At 46.6% G+C, this 14,342-nt stretch overlaps 1 protein-coding gene and 1 long non-coding RNA gene across 6 annotated transcripts in view; both read right to left on the bottom strand.

Annotated features, from left to right (window-relative positions):
• PITPNC1 (phosphatidylinositol transfer protein cytoplasmic 1) overlaps positions 1-14,342 on the bottom strand; it is a 268,187-nt gene that overhangs the window by 31,697 nt on the left and 222,148 nt on the right. The gene's annotated exons all lie outside the window — the stretch shown is intronic.
• Positions 985-14,336, bottom strand: LOC309650617. The gene is made up of 2 exons (XR_014257645.1): positions 9,504-14,336; positions 985-9,470 (listed from the first exon to the last, which is right to left on the bottom strand). It is a non-coding gene; the product is annotated as an uncharacterized lncRNA (long non-coding RNA).

Raw genomic sequence — 14,342 nt, 5'->3', positions numbered from 1 at the left:
GCTCCCTAATATCCTGTTACATGAAGCTACTCTGTTCCTTTTGGCACAGATATGACTATATTTTCAAGATCACCTCTAATCAAAACCAATAAAGTTATTCAAGGACCCACCGGAGAGGACCCCGTCTTACGATGTGTGACAGTGAGAGGCTAGGCACCAGCCTCCTAATAGCCAGGGAGCCAATCTCTTCCCAGAAAGGAGGGCCGTTAGGACCTGGCTCCGTTGGCAGACTTTGAGCTGCCAACAATCTCCGTTGGCAGATTTTGTGTTGTGGACTGTCCCTGCTCACTCTGATCTTAGCTGTGCTGTTTGGACACAGGCTATGAAGCATTAATAACCATATCATATATCCATACTGAGGATATACAATTTGGCCCACAGATAGTGTAAGTTTCTGAAATCAAAAGCTGATAACAGGGGCTTCCCTGGTGGCGCAGTGGTTAAGAATCCGCCTCCCAATGCAGGGGATACGGATTCGAGCCCTGCTCCAGGAAGATCCCACATGCCACGGAGCAACTAAGCCCGCGAGCCACAACTACTGAAGCCCATGTGCCACAACTACTGAAGCCTGCGCACCTAGAGCCTGTGCTCCGCAACAAGAGAAGCCACCGCAATGAGAAGCCCTCGCATCGCAAAGAAGAGTAGCTCCCCGGCTCGCGGCAACTAGAGAAAGCCCGAGCACAGCCACAGAAGACCCAACGCAGCCAATCCATCCATCAATCAATCAATTAAAAAAAAATTTTTTTTAAAAAGCTGATAACAGACTAAGAAATATTCTTGATGAGTTGCAACCTGGCAACAGTGATCAGCACTGGATTAACTGTCCCTGAATCTAGTTTGCTCCTCATGTATGGTATTGTTTTGGGAAACTTAGACCTCCAACTTGTTGAACAGAAACTGGGAGAGAGATAGTCAATAAGCCAATCACTCTGTATTTGAAGGCAATAAAGGATTTCCTTTTTTTTTTTTTAAAGATTTGATTGATTGATTGATTGATTGCTATGTTGCGTCTTCATTTCTGTACGAGGCCTTTCTCTAGTTGTGGCAAGCGGGGGCCACTCTTCATCGCGGTGCGCGGGCCTCTCACTGTCGTGGCCTCTCTTGTTGCGGAGCACAGGCTCCAGACGCGCAGGCTCAGTAGTTGTGGCTCATGGGCCTAGTTGCTCCGTGGCATGTGGGATCTTCCCAGACCAGGGCTCGAACCCGTGTCCCCTGCATTAGCAGGCAGATTCTCAACCACTGCGCCACCAGGGAAGCCCAGGATTTCCATTTTTAAAGCTGGAATAGATTTCAAACTGATTTTAGCTTTAGAACTCATTTTGTTTTCCCAAATATAATTATTATTTGGAATCCCAACATGTAAAGAAGGTAAAAATGATGAGTGGATTCCTTGGACTGTTTCAACCTTCATTGTTTGACACAATATATGTCACTGTTTACTGGGCTCAGAAGCACCTCCGTGGGGCCCGAGGTTCTGTGGAGCAGAACTGTGGACCAAAAAAGCTTTGCAATGAGACACCCATGGGTTTGAATTTCTGCTCCAGCGACTACTACCTGTGTGAACCTGGGCAAGTTATTTAACTCCAAGACTGCTGAGGGGATGATAAAAATGAGAAAAGGAATGTTTCCTAAACTGGTGTCTGTGGGTGTATTCTTTAGGGGCTATGACTTTTATTTTTTCTTTAATGGGTTCCTGTATTACTCCACTGTGGGATGGCCACGTTTTGTTTTTTCCAGACCAGGTTTGTTTTGGCCAACCCACTATTTTCTAGAATGTTCACAAGGAGGAAAATTTTCCTAAAAGATGGGGAGTCGACTTCCATCAGATCATTAAACCTAAGGAGGGTAACCAAGGGACTGGAAAGGCCCTTCCTCTTACTTACTCTGTCTTTCCCTAAGATCCTCCATTCATATGGTCAGTGAGACTCGGGGTTAACGAATTACATTTTAGGAGGAAACAAATTTCCTAGAGTGCTTTATAAAGACAGACAACAGTGTTTGTAACTTCAGCTTTGCCTGAAGGGGCCAGCTTGGTGGGGGAGGAGAAGCACAATCCTTGGGGTTTGAATCAAGGCTTCCTGAAACGTCAGCAAGCTACTTAGACTCTCTGAGCCTCAGTTTCCCTATCTATAAAATGGAAACAATATCTATTCTATTGAGTGGTTAGCATTAAATGATATAACTGAATAAAATAACTTAGCAGTGACCTTTCTTTTTCTCAAAAGTTAGTTCCTGTCCCTCTAAAGTCAGGTTTAGCAATTCTGTGAGAAATCTGTTGAAACTTATAAGGCCCAAGTAAATGAGCTGATAATTGTATGTCTTTCTTTGGGTCCCTTAACAATAAAAGATGAAGACAAGCCACTAAACAGCACCTATTCTTTCCTGGATATTTTTGGAGCAGAAGCTGAACAGCTGTACTTGGGAGTCTGAAAAAACAGAAGTGGAGGAGAGAATCACTGGGTCAGGTCTTATTTCTCAAGAGAAAAAATATCACTTCCATCATCCCAGAGTCGCAGCCCTAGATTCTTAGAGCTAGTTGGGAAAGGGCTTGGGCAAGATCTAGCCAGAGGATCTGACGGACACCGATTACGGTCTTCAATGAAGGAAAATAAATTTGGATGAGGGTCGATCCGAAGCCAGCCCCCAACTCAGCAGCAACTTAGGAGAAAACTGCACAAATGTATATTATAAAAACACTGTTGGCTGGCAAGGAAGGCATTGAGTATGACTCTACAGATGACAGATGGTATCAGATTCTCAACAGATGGAATGAAAATCAAAGGTATTGACCCCTCCCTCAGTAGGGGATTGGGCAGTCTTCCAGGCTTACATTGCTGTTTCCTTTAGCCTCTACAAAATTAAGTAACAATAATATGGTTTTAAAATGCGAACACGGTAAATGGAGCTTGCTTAGGCAGAGCTTCCCTACCTTGAACGGATAAACAGGTGTGACAAGGTCCAGGTCCCCTTGGCCCCTGGGTGAGCAGACTGGGCCTCCTGACCCTGGGGGGTGGTCCTCTGTGACCAGGAGCTCCCCGACATGCCAATCAAAACCGATCATTTTCTATGTGCATTATGGCATGAAAAAGGTTGGGAAGCTCTGCTCTGAGGTTCTTCCCCAGACGTGATGCATTCATACACAGATCCTTGGGTCCCATCTTACTGCATCTGGTTTGGTAGGTCCAGAGAGGGTCCCAGGCATCTGCATTTTTTTTAAGCTCCTAAGGTGATTCTAATCTGATTTGGGAACTCTGCTCTAAGGGCCAAGAAGTTCTGGTGTTTTAATAAGGCAAAAAATCAGCAGGGGCTGATGTAGGTGGCAAGTTGTGGATTTAATGCCTGTTTTCTTGAACGTACAGATGGAGGTTCTCCATGAGATGGGACTGAAGAAGAGCTTGGTTGTATCTGTTCACTTCTGGCTGAAAGCCTTTCCTTTGGATCCCGCTTCCTTCTTTTAAAGTCTTAACTACTATTCTTCTAAAATACACCTGGTAAAAGGCTTGTGGTAGACAGTTGATAAAATGCCCAAGCTGCCTTGGGTAGCATCCTGGGACTCCAGTGCTACAGACTGCCCCAGGTTGGCACAACAAACAGTAAATGCAACCTCTAAGGTTTCTTAGGGGTGAAGTATAAGAGGCACATGCCAGTCTGAATTCAGGTTAAACAATAACAGAAGTAATAAGAACACATTTTTTAAAAAAGTCTCAGCAGTACAAATGGCTCCATTTTCTGAAGGATCTTGCTGTACTGTACCTGCAGCAAATTCTGTCATCTTGTGAACTGCAGTGATTGAAACCAACTCTCTGCTTCTCTTCTGCATTCATGCCAACAAATAAAAAGCAATATGCAAACAAACTCCCATAGCGCCACTCATGGCAGCCACTTTCCAAAGACACTTGGGGGACTTCCCTGGCTTTGCCTTCCAATGCAGGGGGTGCAGTTTCGATCCCCGGTCGGGGAGCTAAGATCCCACGTGACTCGTGGCCAAAAAAACAAAACATAAAAAACAGAAGCAATATTGTAACAAATTCAATAAAGACTTAAAAAAAATGGTCCACATAAAAAAAAAAAATCTTAAAAAACAAAGACACTTGGTTTCTACTGAGCAACCATCCCAGCAACACATCTGCAGATCTCAATGCCAGTGTCAAAACAGGGAGAAGGGAACATTTATTAAATGCTAACTATGTGCCGGTACTGTGCATTTTAATGCTTTGCCTTTCACATCATCTCATTGCATCTCATCTCATCTCTCCATCCATCCACTCATTTGAACGGAGGAAGAGATTCAAGATGGTGAATCATCATTGGTGCTGATGAAGTGCAATGGCTGTGATCACCTGGGAGGCCTCCCAAAGCCTGAGCCCCTTATTACATTAGGGTTGAGCTCCATCTACTCAGGGAAAGCATGGGCTGGGAATCCCCATCCGTAAGTTCCAGAGGTTATCTTTCGCACAGATCCGTCTTCAACAAGCCCAATTGTTTCTCCCTTCAATGGATGTTTTGCTTGGTTGAATCCTCCCTTATGGGACATGGGGCCGTTTCCCCAAAGCTCTTTCTATTGACTCAGTGACCCAGCACCACAATCAGCAACTCCACTCCTGGCAGAGACTTAGAATCTCTGGTTTTGATCTGATATTTAGGAATTCATTTGCCTCAGTTTTGTTTGACTCACACGGTTTGGCATTTCACTACCCAATCCAATTGGTAAGATTTGGAACTGCTATTCTGGGCACCGAGCTCTGGGGAACCTCATTCATGCAAATTATTGCAGCAGTTTAAATTGGTTATTTTTCCCCTTGAAAAATTAAAAAACAAAAATCCTTTCTCTAGGATGGAGTTGGGCACTACCGTTTTCCTAGTACTCCCAATGAAAATTGGCTTTGCTCACAACATTGCAGTAGCTCCACATGATTAGGCCAAAAGAACAGTAGTGGTTTTAAACACCAGCACTAGGCATGGTATTTCAGTAAGACTTGGTGACCCCGCTTTCTTTTACTTGGAAGAAATGAGAACTGAAAGAGAGTACCTATTTGTTATTGGTCTAAAAATGATGCAGCCAGGGTTGTTGAAGACTGGACTACTGTTTAGTGCCCTGTTATTTCCAAAAGTTTCTTTTCATTAATAAAGTTTTATTGCTGCTAATATGGCTGAAGGTGATTTATTCACGAAAGAGGTAGCAGAAGAAGGAGAGAAGTAAGTTGATGGGTTACAGGGTTCTAAACCTCTTGGTGTCCAGGGGTCTGCCCTCACCACCGCCGCCCCCCCCGTCCCCCAAAGAAAGTCAGTTTCTCTGGTGCGGTCACAAATGGAGATGCCTTGCAAGGGGGCTGGTGACCCTGCTTTGAAAGTTCTCAGCTACTTGCAGAATAAAAGCCAAATTCCTTGGCCTGACATTCGAGGCTCTTCTCTTCTGCCCCGGTTACTCACTGACCCTTGAACGTGCAGTGGAATTCCTCACCTTTTCACTGCCTTTGCTCTCACTCACTACACTGCCTTTCCAATCTCACTTCTTCAAAATTCAGTGTGTTCCCACACAAGTGTGGGTCAGAGAGTCATTTAATATAGCTTTGGAGTGGGGGCAATTTGGCTATATCTAAAAAGATTTAAACCCACATACCCACTGACACAACAATTTCACATTTAGAACTTATTCTACAGAAATATTAAAACTATGCCAAAAAAAAAATATAGCATGAGGATGTTGCCTGAAGTACTATAATAGCAAAAGAATGGAAACACTCTAAACATCCACCAAATGGAGAATGGCATAATCATACACTGGCACATCATACAGTCATTACGAAGTCTGCTAGAGAGACGTGTACTGCCCCAGAAAGACGGCAAGTTTATATCGTTATTGAGAAAATGCATGTTGCAAAGTTGCATCGTGTGAGCTCATTTTTATAAAATAATGTCATGTATGCGTTATGTTTAAGTATAAAGCCCCATAAACACCAACTTTAACAACCCCTGACTCGGGACTTCCCTGGTGGTGCAGTGGTTAAGAATCCGCCTGCCAATGCAGGGGACAAGGGTTCGAGCCCTAGTCCGGGAAGATCCCACATGCCGAGGAGCAACAAAGCCCGGGTTCTGCAACTACTGAGCCCATGTTTTCACAGGGGATATGTTCTTGAAGATCAGAAGAATGGCAGAACTTCTCTCCAGCCTTGCTGGGATCAAGTCTTCCTGGCCAGGCTGACCGGATCCCCACTCCCACACACAAAGGGAGACACTCAAATATCACCGAAGCCTCCCGCTGGGCCGGAGACCCATTGCCTTTCCAGTGCAATTGGAACCTGGATTGATGTACAGGACATCACGCAACTTGTTAAGTGGGCTGGGGGACAGGGAGAATAAAAGGCAGTTTCCCAGCAGGTCACTCACGCTCTCCTGCATGGTCAGGAGGGCCTTTGTAATGACATTGCAGTCCTGGGACCACGCTGCTCTCCTCCTGGGACCACTTGAGGCGTTTGTGTTGTTGCCCAGGCTTCCGAGGAAGCAGGTCAGAGAACCTGCACTGAAAAATGTTCTTCTTTGGGGCTTCCCTGGTGGCGCAGTGGTTAAGAATCCGCCTGCTAACGCAGGGGACACGGGTTCGAGCCCCGGTCCGGGAAGATCCCACATGCCGCGGAGCAACTAAGCCCGTGTGCCACAACCACTGAGCCTGCGCTCTAGAGCCCACAAGCCACAACTACTGAAGCCCGCGCGCCTAGAGCCCATGCTCCTCAACAAAGAGAAGCCACCGCAATGAGAAGCCCGTGCACCGCAAAGAAAAGTAGCCCCCGCTCACCGCAACTAGAGAAAGCCCGTGTGCAGCAACGAAGACCCAATGCAGCCAAGAAAAAAAAAAAGTTCTTCTTCCAATGGCTTTCCTTCTCATCTATTGCTCCGGCCACTTCCAGAGGCCACCACGTGCTTCCCTGTCTAATAGCACTGGCCTCATGGAGACCCTGCGAAGGGAGAGGCGCAGGGCCCTGCGATGCAGCAGCTACTGGAGACCCTTCCACTATCTCCTTGCAGGCTTTCTGTGCCAGCTTTGGAGGCTATCACTGGGGAGCACTTTGGCGGTGGAGGCTTCGCCCCACACCAGCGGGCGCAGACAGTTCTTATTATCCCAGAGGTGCCCAGCGCCGCCAAATTGGAAGCCATCACCAAACAGCTGCGTTATTCTCAGAAAGAAACAGACGGACAGAGGGAAAAGGGAAAAAAAAATGACAATAACAGCACAACAACAAACTGAACTCCACAGTGGACCCCAGCAGGAGGCAGCTGTGTTAAATCTGGCCATTTGGAGATACCTGAAAATTCTGACCACCCTCAACCATCAAGATACAGACCGACATGAAAATATTCTTAATTTGAGGGAGCAGAGTGGTTTGGATGAAGCACTTTGTACTGAAGGGTACAGCTGAGTACGACAATATTTACTCATTTCATCTCTCTGTTCGCTTTCTGGGGCCCGTTGTACTTAGCAAACAGCATTTAATCTCTTACCCTTGACAGTTACTGGAAAAGTTAGAGGTATCTCTTTGTTCGCTTCTCTCTCCCTTAAGAGAGAATTCAGCAGATATTTAGATCGGGTGTGACCAATGAACTGGCTGCCCAGTTTTCCTTAGTTCAGGAAAACTCTATAATCCAGGGGGCCTGGAGACTGAGTTCCAAAAGAGTCCCCTAGTCACCCAACTCAAAGGGAAAGCTCTAAATCAAATCCTGCCTAAAAACTTGCCTGGTATTCTCCTACCTTCAATCATACCACTTCAGGGGTACTTGCTTCTGAGACAGTCTCACATTCTCCTTCATTGCTACCCGAGTTCAAAATGTTGTAAATTTCCCTAATTTCTCCATTAGAATTATTATGCTTTATTTAACACTGGTAAAATGGAGACCTCTTTTACATCTTGCAAAATGAAGAGAAAGAGGAATTTCCTTTTTCTCTTAAAAAAAAAAAAAAGGATCCAGTTCAAAGGGTAGTGGAGACTAGACACGATTCTGGCCTTTGTAGCCCCAGTGCCTAGCACAGAGCCTGGTACACAGTACGCACTTAATAAACGCAAACGAAAGAAATTAATGAGTCTGGCTTCTAATAGGTTTCCCTGCATTTCCTGTCCTTGGATTGGCCTACAGCAGAGTTTCTCGACTTTGCCGCAACTGGCATCTCGGGCTGGGCAACCCTCTGCTGTGGGGCCGTCCTGTGCATCGCAGGATGTTCAGCAGCACCCCTGGCCTCTGCGCACGAGATGCCACAGCAAGCAACCCCCTGCCAGTGGCGACAATCGAAAATACCTCCAGACGTTGCCAGATGACCCCTGGGGGGCAAAACTGGCCCTAGTTGGAAACCGCTGGTCTACAGACTCCCGTTTGCTTTACATAAATCAATGAAGATTTTTAAAAAACAAAGCACAAAACATCCTCTACTTCTAAACTTCCTCCCCCAGAAAATGACATTTCTTTTTTCTTTTTCCCCTTTTCTACTCAAGGCTGAACATTTAGAAACTGCGTATGACTCCACATTCGTGTCTCTGGGGGAGAGCTGCGGGGACAGACCTCTGGAAGGCCACTAGAGATGCCACTTTTTCTGGTCCCTCTTGATCTTGTAATGGAAGCCGAACCTTAAAAACGACGGCAGTGAATCCAGGAGGAAGAGCACTGGACTTGAGCCAACACCAAAGGCCTCTGAGTTAGAGCTCCCTAAGCCTGACTTTCGGAGACTGTCTAGGCTGGACCAGTCCTGGAGGCTGGGTGTTGAGATTTGTTCCTGCATCCCAAATGGCCAACTCAGCTTTGCAGGTGTGGGCTCACTGCCCATGTCCTCTGAGGGCATGCTACAACTGATCGCCCTAAGTTCCTCCTTCCTGGGTTGGGATTTTCACCTTGAAATTCTGGCAGAGCATCAAAGGGATGGACACCTTGACAGAAGAAAGAACGCACGTATCATCCACATAACAAGTACAACCTGCTCAGACATTGGCTTCTCTCCGTCTTTGCTGCTTGGGTGGTGCTGATGTGACTGGATGCAAAGAGCTTCATGATTCTAATGGGGGCAGGGCCTCGGTGGGGCCCCGTGGAGGTGCATGTGGAGGTGCTCTCTGGGCCCGAGAAATCACACTGGTTTTTTTTTTTTAAACAATGCAGCGCTGCCCTGCAGAGTCCTGCCACAGATAGGAGAGAAAAACTTGAGATTAAGAGGTTCTTGGGAGCTGCAGCTTAGGCCCCTGATGTGGCTGGGAAACAATGGCACCACAAAATGAGAATAAAGAGAGTGCTGGGCTGAGCCACCAGCCGATTCTGAGTCCTTCTGAAACTCTGCTTAGTGGGGGCCCTTGTGCCACTAGGCAGAGGGCACCCAGTGGAAAATTTCCAGCTCTGGTCACCTTAATGAGAGAGGCATTCTTGCCTCTCATGTGGTTCGGAGGTTTCCAGGGACAAATGGAAAAAGAAAAGAAATTACTTCAATCCCCTGCTTCGGCCTGGGTGGTGGGGTGTGTGTGTGTGTGTTCGGCCTGGGTGGTGGGGTGTGTGTGTGTGTGTGTGTGTGTGTGTGTGTGTGTGACGGGAGCTGAGTGGTGACCCAGATAACCCTGGTCTGAATGCATAAGCCTCAAAATCTCAGAATAGATTGAGCCCACCAGCATTTCAGCTTTCTCTGCAGAAAATGTGCTCCTATTTACGATGCTGACATAGTCAACTTACAAAGATGGACGGGAAGAAAAAGCTCGTAAAGCTGTAGGCCTCAGATTAAAGGAAAAAAAAAAAATATATATTATATATATAAGGAACTCTGATTCACAACTGTTAGCTTAATGGCCACAAATGCATTTTCTTTGATAGCGCTCGCTCTGCAATTGTCACTGCTAGAAGGAAAAAATGAAGGAAAAAATAAAGCCCGTGGCTTTCACTCATTCATTCAATGACCGTTTTGTGAGCGGCTGCTATGTGCTGGTTCTGTCCTAGCTGCTGGGGAACGGTGATGAAGAAGACAACCCTTGTCTTCGTGGAGCTCAGGGTGTAACTGTGAGCTAGCACGAGCTGGCATGATCTAGAAGCCACAGACCAGAATTCTTGCGGCCAGTGGGTAGGGAGTGGGGTGCCCAGGAGAGTCCAAAGAGGAGAAGTCACATTTGAGCTGAACTCTAAAGAGTAATGACTAGAAGCTTCCAAATTGAGAGGCACAGAGGTGGGGAGGGCTGGAGGGGAGAAGGCAGAGGACCATGCTAAGGGGACCAGGCTTTTAAGCAGAAAATGACAAGGTCAGATTTCATTTTAGAAGGAAAATCTTGTGGCCGGGAGGAGGATATTAATTATTTACAGCGTGCAGAGGAGAAATGTATTTGGAAGTGGTTTGCCTTCTGAATCGGTTGTTTCCCTTATTCTCTGTCCCTGGCTACTGACACACAACCCAAACAGCCTAGGAAACTCACTTCTCTCCCTTCTGGTAGGCTCATACTGCAGTGTGGATTCTGGAAGTCGAATGATGGTGGGTTTGGGTCATAAGGGAGTCCCATGGAACATACTTTTCCTATGATTTTATTGCAAGCTCCCAAGTATGCCTTTTCCTTTGTGGTCTAACCGCCAGGGCGAGTGAGAAAAAATTCTACCTGTAACATAGGCTGGCGATCGTTTGGGAAGCAGTGCTTGACAGAGTGTGCAGGGCTGAGCCTTCTGGGGCCCCCTTCCTCCACATCCATTAAGTAAGCCTAAGACTCCAGGACAGGCAGGGGTGGCTCTCTGAGTGTGAGAGCTGAGTCCAGACTTCCATTCATCTCCAACGACCTTTACTTTCAGGGTAGGATTTCCCAGCCTTGGCATACTGACATCTGAGGGTCGATCACTCTTGTTGTGGCGGGCTGTCCTGTTCATTACAGGATGTGGTTAGCGGCTGGTAGCACTACCAAGTTGTGACAACCAAAAATGTCTCCAGGGACTTTCCTGGTGGTCCAGTGGTAAAGAATCCACCTTACAATGCAGGGAACTCGGGGTCGATCCCTGGTCAGGGAACTAAGATTCTACATGCTGCGGGGCAACTAAGCCCGAGCGCCACAACTACTGAGCTCTACGCCTCAACTAGAGAGCCTGCGTGCCATAAACTACAGAGCCCATGTGCTCTGGAACCCGTGCACCACAAGTACAGAGCCCTCATGCCCTGGAGCCTGTGCGCCACAACTAGAGAGGAGCCCACGTGCCACAACAAAAGATCCCGCGTGCCTCAACGAAGATCCCGCGTGCCACAACTAAGACCTGACACAGCCAAAAATAAATAAATAAATAAAAAATAAATAAATCTTAAAAAAAAATGTCTCCAGACATTGTAAGCATTCTTGTGGGGCAAGATCACCCCCAGTTGAAAACCACTGCTCTTAGAGACAGTTTTCCATTCTCATCTTATTTGATCTCTCACCAGTATTAAGCATAACCAATCCCTCTCCTCTCTTGCATTCCTTGGTGCTCTTGCATTCCTTGGTGCTCTCTCCTTGTTTTCCTTCTAATTCTCTGGCCAGTTCTTTGTAGATCCCTGGGGCCTCCTCATCCTCTTCCTGATCTCCAAATATTGCTGTCATAAATTTAATGCTCGGACCCGAACCCCTTTCCCATTATACTTTATGCTTGCTCACTCTCATCCATCCTCAGGACTTTAAATTCTTCTATTTCCCAAATACTCTCCAATTTGTCTCTGGCCCAGATCTCTCATTTAAGCTCCAGACCCATTTCTATTTGTTCTAGATGTCTCATTGTCATCACAAAATCCATCCATCTTTCTCCAAAATCCACTCCTCTTCTCACCCCCATCTATCTGTTGCCCCAGCTGTGAACCTTAAGGTCATCCTGACTCTTCCTCTTCTCTCACCTTCACACCTAGTCCACGACCAATCCCTGTCAAGTCTCTCTTCAAAATATACCTCCAAGCCATTTGCTCCCAGCCCTCCACTTCGAGCTGCCATATAACTTCAATAACCAACAACGTAGACAACTCCGATGACCTCAGTGGTTTCCTGACTTCCACTCTGCTCCCGGCCAGTCCCTTCTCCATCCAGAGCAATCTTTTAAAAGCACAAATCAGATCATATGATGCCCCAGCTTTAATTTCTTCGAAGGCATTCTACTGCATGTAAATAAAATCTAAGTGTCTTAACATGGCCCCACCCTCTTTTCCAACCTCCCTTTGTGCCATTCTTCCTTCTGTTTCCCCTGCTGCCGCCACACTGGCCTTCTTTTGTTTCCTCATAGGTATCACCTTGGGACTCCCATGCATGCTGTCACCTCCCCCTGGAGCACTGTCCCCCAGCTCTTTTCATCCTGCGGGTGGGTCCCAGCAGGTCGTTTCTTCCTGTGCATCTTTCCTGATCCCATCCTCTTAAATTCAGTTTCCCTATCATGGTCTCTCCCTGCAAGCTTCCTTATGGCACCTGTGACTTTTAACTCCACATGTGCTCATGTAGTTATTTCTTTGTTGTTTGGCTCCCCTGCTAGATTGGAAATGTTGTGGGGGAAGAGACCCTCAGTGTCTCTTCTGTTCATTGCCACGTCCCCATCTAAATATTGTCTGTGACGCTCAGTGAGTACTCAGTACATATTTACTGGATGAATGACTATTCCCCTCTAATTTCCTTGGTCACAACTGCATCTAGAAAAGAATATTTTATGACCCAGGAAAATGAATGACTGTGAAGCATGAAAAAATGCTCCTTGAATATCTGTGTCAATGAGAAAAAGCTTTCCAGTGGTGGTTCCTGGGAGCACAACGCACAGGGAGATGAGTCAGGTACACGATGACTAGAAATGAGACTTGTTGATTTCGTCATTCGTGTTCCATATCTGTCCTAAGACTTTCCTCCGAATCAGAAGGGAACTCCCTGAGTGCCAGGCAGGACCACACCAAAGCTATCTAAGAGGAAGAGCTGAAATCAGTTCAGAGTTTTCTGGCAACGCTGCCTTTCTAGAAGGCTTGAGCTACCAAAGAGGCCAGGACATCCAGGTAAGACAGCAGCCCCACAGGCCCAAGGAGCCTCAGAAGCGACGGGGCAACAGCTTCACCCAACGCACTGCATGATGCTTTGCACATCACTGAAGCCCCATAAGTATTGGTGGCCTTGAGACGAAACCACAGAAGTACCTCCTCTAAGACAAGGGGAGGCCAAGTTTCTCCTCTTGAGCAGGTCCACAGTTATACAGAGAGCATTTCATTTTGTTTTTCTGAAAATTCACAAGTGTGGTTGGCTGCAGAGTGTAATGCAAATTGCTGACGTTCAAAAGCTCATCCTTGAGTCCCACCAAGAGTAATTCACATCAGCCTCTCCCCGACTTTAAAGAGACAGCAGCTGCAGAGCCCATGCCTGCAATTAAGCAGCTAAGCATTTGCTAACATTGGGTTGGACTCTGATATCCAAACGAATCCCAAAAGGTGGAAGCAAAAAAAATCTGAACCACATTGGGAGCCCAGTGTGTGTCACGGTAGAATTCATTTATACCGGGTTTATTTATTATGTCTTAAATCAGCCTTAACGAAGCTGAGGGAAGAGTTTCAAGGTCCATGTGTTACAGCTCAAGGACGAGACTGGGGCCCCAACTCCAAACATATTGTGATTGGCTGAATGTTGCTAAACAACAAAAATAGCCCAGCATCTGTTGTCGTTGCAGGGCTGGGACGTTATTTCCAAGGGGGTCACCCAAGTTCCGTCAGCAGCCATTAATAAAATACTAACAGGATACAAATGGGAATTTGCACTAACAGTAAAACAGAAAGTTCGCACTGAGGCACACAATGGATTCTGGTAGGTGGGAGTCATACAGAAACATGTTCTCTTAAATTTATTCTTAGTCAAGATGAAAAAAGGAGAGGGCTGCATGAAGGCACTTCTGGTTTTGAGAGAAAGGTTCTGTGCAGAGATGACCTGTCCAAGTTTCAATATGCACTCAGGGAGGACTGATGGAGCATTTTCTTTGTGTTAGACCCCAAAGGTACAAATAAAACACAGCTCCTGCAGAGGCGGGAGACAGGCTGGGCCCAGGCCTGGCCAAACAGGAAGCCAGTGGTGGCTGCTGCGTTTTATAGGCCAGTTATCGTTGGGTGGTTCAGCCTTGTGAGTATTTTGCTGCCCAGATTGATGGCAGAGCTGGGGAGATAGGAAGACTACATTGAAACTGAGTGGCAGCCGGGGTTAACCACGGGCCCCAAGCAGTAGGCACTTCATTTTGAGACTCGCAGTAAAGAGTCCAGCGAGATGTGAAAGCAAACTGAATCAACACAAAGACAGATGGAAGTGTCCCGGGTCAGGGCGGACTTAATACATGTTTGTTGAATGAATGATTGAATGACTCTCTTCCACATGTCACCCCATCTATTG

The sequence above is a fragment of the Balaenoptera physalus genome, assembly GCF_965194825.1.
Source record: "Balaenoptera physalus genome assembly, chromosome: 20".
Lineage (NCBI taxonomy): Eukaryota > Metazoa > Chordata > Mammalia > Artiodactyla > Balaenopteridae > Balaenoptera > Balaenoptera physalus.
This window is presented reverse-complemented; position numbering and strand designations above follow the sequence as displayed.